Raw genomic sequence first — 6218 nt, 5'->3', positions numbered from 1 at the left:
AGGTAATTGTGATGTCCATCTGCCTTTGATAGAGTTCTCATATAATAATAGCTATCACTCCAACATTGGGATGGCACCGTTTGAGGCAATGTATGGTAGGAGGTGTAGATATACAGTTGGGTGGTTCGAGATTGGAGAGTAATCCATTTTAGGTTTAGACATCATTCATGAGGCCTTAGATATGTTTAGAGTGATTAGGTAAAGGTTGGCTACTACTTATAGCCGATAGAAATCATATGCAGACAATAGAAAGCGGCCTTTAGAATTTGAGGTTTGTGACCAGGTTTACTTAAAAATATAACCGATTAAAGGAGTGATGAAATTTGGTAGAAAAGGGAAGCTGAGTCTGAGGTATGTTGGGCAATATGAGATCCTAAAACGTGTGGGTGAGGTGGCCTATGAGTTAGCATTACTTGCGGAGCTAGCTTTTGTCCATCCAGTATTTCATGTCTTTATGTTGAAGAAGTGCCTAGGTGATCCAACATCGATTCTATCTTTGAAAAATTTGGGGATTGATGAAGACTTGTATTATGAGGAGGTACCTGTTGAGATCTTAGACAGACATGTCAAGCGGCTAAGGAACAAAGAGGTTGCCACAGTGAAGGTATTGTGGAGAAATCATCTTGTTGAGGGTGTTACGTGGGAGGCTGAGGCCGACATGAGATCCCGCTACCCTCATCTTTTCGTCTCTAAAGGTTTGATTTCCTACTCTTAAGTCTATGTTTCCTTATCTCTCCATATTTTGTTTCTATTGCTTGGCTGTGCATAGTTATTATGTTATGATCTGATTGACATTACTATATGTAGTGGTTGTGTTATTCGGTGACGAATGTTCCTAAGGGGAAGATAATTTAATAACCCTAAAAATAAATAGGATAAATACTTAACATGATTAATTTATTATTTAAAATCTGAAATTTTAGTTGAAGAATGGTCCTTTCACATATAATTAATTAAATAAGATATTAAGTATTAAGGAGAGTCCTAAATTGACTAAGTCATTATCTAATCATAAACAACCTCACACGTTTCACTCTCTCACGTCTATCAGATTCTAACGTTCACACCCTATTTTTTTCTCTTTGTGAATTAACGTAAAGAAAAAAATATAAGAAACGTTCTTCACACTTGAAAAATCATGAAAAAAATCTAAGAAAGAAAGATAATAAAAAACGTTAAGGCAAGGGAGACTTCCATCTATTTAGTGGTGAAACTTTAGGTGAGTTGGATGTGGTATTGGAGGAAGGTCTGGGCAGCAACTTCAACATTTAAACATCAATTAAGGTATGGGTTTTCCTCCCACTTGTCCCTTTTTCGAAAAGACCCCTTAAGGTTCATATTATTCATCCGAAACTAGGATGTTTTCCCTTTTCATGTTCCCTATCACTAGCTCCCAATGATCTTAGGTTTGTACGTTTGCAGGTGGAATTTAGGGACACTGTGTCTGTGGTGACGATCTTGTTTCGAGCATGTGTTCAGGATTATGTGCCTATGTTTTTGTGACTTTCAAAAATATGAATGTATACATGAACGTATGATTGCAAAATTGTTACTATGACTTTGGAGTATCCGTTTTAGCATGCTAATAACATGGAATCACTTGTGTTTTATGTGGAAAAAGATGTTCCTAGACTTGATATTCACATGCTTGAAATGCTATCAACTCTAGCTAAAACAAATTACCAAGTCATTCCTCTAACTTGTCTTGAGAATCCTAATGAATGTCTGAGAAACAAATGCTAAAATGACTCTTAAAAATGATGCATTAAATCATGCAATAAAATTTCTAGAATTTTGAGATAAGCTATAGATAAATTCTTGAAATTTTGAACGTCAAAAAAGAAAAAAAGAAATAGGTGAGATCTGTAGGGATCGAAACCAAGACATCACTAAGGTATACCTTAACAAATAAATTTAAAAGGGGTGTGTCAGGCGGTGCTCGAAGTTAGGCTGGGGTCCAGCGAAATTCTCAAGAAGGGAAAATAATAAAATGTTGTCATGGGGAATCGATCATGCGCCCCTTAGAGAATGCAGAAATTAATGAAAAGAGAGGGGGTCATGGGGATTGATCTCACGCCCCTCACTCCTGTAGTTATTTTAGAAAAAAAGGGGGAAGGGAGGGAATGTGGGGGATTGATCCCACAACCCCTTGGCCAGTAGCAAATTAGGAGTAAAGGGGGACGATACAAAAAAAAGTTATGGGGTCATGGGGAATAGATCCCACGCCCCTAAGTAATCTGTAGCAATGTTCATGGAGAAAAAAATAAAAATAGAAGAATTGTGAGGCGTGGAAATTTAACCCAAGACCTCATGTAGGCTGCAAAAATTGGACAAAAATAAAAAGAGGTTGTAGGGATTTGATCCCACAACCACATGGTCTTTCTGAATTGGACAACAAGAATTAAATAAAAATAAAAAATAAATAAAAGGGGTAGTGGGGATTGTAACCCACAATCCTTCGGTCAAGTAAGAGGAGAATCCAAGGAGAAAACAAAAGATAAGTTATTGATGTTGGGGCTCGATCTAGGGTCCCAATGTCATGAAAACTAAAAAAAAAGTCAAGGAAAGATGTAAGTAGTGTCCAAGGGGTTCGAACTTGGGTTTCCTTGCCCAAATTCCGTATTAACAAATAAGGCATACGTGAATTAAATGTTAAAGAATAACTTCACCTACCTAGATAGAAATCGAGATCTTCACATACATGTATGATTTATAAGTCTTATACTACGTAATCTTAGGAATGTATGAGTCACTTAATGAACTATGAATGAAGCCTCATGGCTTATATGTATAGACCCATAAGTCAAGCATATGATTAAAAATAAGTGAACCTCAGATGTATGCAACGAAATGATGAAACTCTAGAAGGGTTAAGTATGCGTGTAAGATACACTAAATGGACAAGTGCATTGACAATGATGAAATGAACAATGAAATAATGAAATGAACAATTAAATGATGAACCCCTAGAAGGGTTAAGTAAGAGTGTGAAGCACATTAATGGCCAAGTGCATTGGCATATGATGAAATGAACATTCACGTAAAAAGGGGTAAGTAATTATGAAGAGCAAATGTGCTAATGTTAATTATTGTTGTAACAACATGATATGAGACTAATGTAAAAGAATGGAAACAATCTCAAATAGGCCTAAGTAAATGTTACCAAAACATACTCATCAATGAGAGTGTAAAGTTAATGAAGAGGCTAGTAATATGAACACTCTAATGAAAGTATTCAGCTTAACACCCTTAATACTATTGTTGAGATGAGAAATCATCTAATGAGCTATGATGTCCTCATACTAGAAACCAGCTTGTGTGACGTATGAGATGAATGAAATGGAACTTTAATTGAGCACCGATAGACTAGCTATGAGTGGTGATGCCTTCTTTTGGAGAGGGAGGTGGTTCACGTAACTCTCATGAGATGAGACTGTCTGGATTTCCGGGTATGGGTCTCCTTACATCTCGTAGTCTTCAAACCTATATAGCCAATATTGGGATCTGGCGGGGTTAAATTCCAATGTACGCTAGCATGTTGTGGGTCACTTTGGCCCGTGATTCCAATTGTTTTCGGTGTGGGGGAGACACTAGATTTCATGATGCTTACATGATCTATGTAGGATAACGTTAAAGTTCCCAATAAACGAATGAGGCCATCCTTAAATGATGCACATAATGAAATGAATGATATCAAAGTTGTTTGGATAGGATAATCACAAGGTGAGTTAGATTCAAGTAATGACATTAGGTCATTCTTAGTCATTGCACAATGAACCTAATGAAAGTCTCAAACTACATCCTAGGTATAGTTTGTGTTTACACTGGCCTATGAATGAAATGAAATGTAGTACGTATGAATGAAAGAAGCAGGCTATGTGTTTGCTAATGAAGACTCCCTAGTTGAGGTCCCATTTGTTGAGCCCTCATTTCTGGGAATTCTTAATGTTAAGTCCATGATTCAAAGGTCTCATGGCATATGATAAATGATATTAAAGAAGTGATGTGCTACATGCAAATTGTATTTTATGCCATATCATATGTGCTATGTGTAAATGTTATGTGCTATGTGGAAATGTTAAAAACTGATGATGTACGTTATTCTCATGGCATAACTTTCCTATTCTAAATCTAGAAAGCTCACTGACTTTCCTAATCCATATTTGGAAACCTTCGTAATCACAAATTGGCAGGTCCACTAACTTGACTTCCAAAAACCATGTTGTTAGGAAAGAATTATTCTTTCTTATGCATGTCATTGGTGTGTGCTTGCATATACCCATACTTAGTACAAGTGTGTACTAACCCTATACAAACTCTACTATTTTAGGTGCAACCACAACTGGACGAATGAACTAAAGGATCTTCGCTGCAGTTATTCGGACGTTTAGCATTCAACCGGCTTTGGTAGGTCCTCATGATTTCGAGGATGCTGTTGTTTTATATTCTAGCTTAGTTTTAGAGTTGATGTAGTGGATCATGTTCCACTAGTGTTTCCTTCCTATTTTTATGCAGACTATGTATTGGTGTCATTTTGGCAATTATACACTTGATAAGAATTGAACTATTTCTTTCAGTTACTTATCTCTTAATGTTTGATGGTTGATGGTGAACAATTACGTTATTATGAGAATGTTTTTATATGTTTGTTAAGAACAAAAAGTTTCAAATGTTTCGCCAAAATTAACCTATGTAAAGTAAGAACGACGTAAGTAGGCTTGTGTGCAACCTCTGAGAGGTCAACGACACCCGTCTCATCTGGGGTCTAGATTCCGATCATGATAAAGATAGTCCACCATATGAGAATTACATCTCTTAGGTATAGTTCATTAATTTAACATTCATAAGAAAAGGAAGAGATAACTAAAACAAAGTTCTCTTACATAAATAAGAGTGTAGGAACACTAATACAATCATTTCCTATTTTTGTTTTGTGCAACACCAACGCATGAGGATAAATACCTATAATAGATTTTCAAGAACATATTATCCTTAGAAGATATGAAATGTTCTTTAATGTTAAAATGAAAAAGATTTGATTCTAAGTGTTTATATTTCTCAAAGTTTGATGGCATACTTAACTCCAAAAGATGTGTTTTTATAGTTAAATAAACTTATGAAGTACACAACTAATTATATAAGATGTATAATATTTAGATTTTGTATGTAAAAGCCTTGAATAGGAGAAAAACTCTCGCAATTGATGAATAAATATTTGTGCAAATTCTGAAAATACAAATATAGAGAATGAAAATAATACATATATTTCCGAAAGGCATTGGTGATTAGCAATAAAATGAAGAATTATTACAAAATCTATTTATAAACACTTAGAATCAAATCTTTTTCATTTTAACATTAAAAAACATTTCATATCTTCTTTGGATAATATGTTGTTGAAAATCTATCATAGGGCTTTACCCTCTCGAAAATAATTATACTATCAAATGTTAAGACGTAGATTATTGACGTAGTGCAGCACCGCCCAATCTGCGGACAATTTACCTAGTTGCAAATATTAGTTAATTGCTCCATTCATTTGATAAATTTATGGAATTAATGTGATAATTAATTTTGAATACTCCCCCATCTCTTTTTATTTGTCTAATTTTGTTTTTTTGAATGTCATTTATGACAAATAAAATAAATTACCTATCATATCATCAATCTATTTAGATAGTTAATGTTTTTGAAAAAAGTAGAACCTCTTTTACTATGTAAATTAATTTGAAATTCTATCAATTAATAGGGGTTAAATGGTAAAGTCATTATATCAATTAATATTTTCTTAATAGGTGTATCAAGTAAAAAATGGACAAGTAAATAACTTAGCGGGAGTATCAAATAAGGAAAAGAATCAAACTTGTCATTAAACTTTTATGAAAGAGTTATATACACCATATATTAATATTTTGGTTCACCTACGTCATTTTTTATTGAGAAAAGGATCATACATGTCATTATTCGTTAATGAACAATGGTTCCGGTTTCGTAAAATCATTTCTACACATGGTCAATTTTCATTAAGTCATGTCATTAAATCAAATAATTTTTAAATGGAAAAGGAATTAAGTATGCCATCAAACTTTGAGAAAAGACTCATTCTATGTTATCGTTAAGAATTTGACTCATCTATTGTCATTTTAGTTACAAATAATTGTACGAATGAGCATTTTACAAACTTAAATAACACAAATGAGCAAAAATTGTTATGGATG

Source organism: Solanum lycopersicum, chromosome 1 (assembly GCF_036512215.1).
Source record: "Solanum lycopersicum chromosome 1, SLM_r2.1".
NCBI classification, from domain to species: domain Eukaryota; kingdom Viridiplantae; phylum Streptophyta; class Magnoliopsida; order Solanales; family Solanaceae; genus Solanum; species Solanum lycopersicum.
This window is presented reverse-complemented; position numbering follows the sequence as displayed.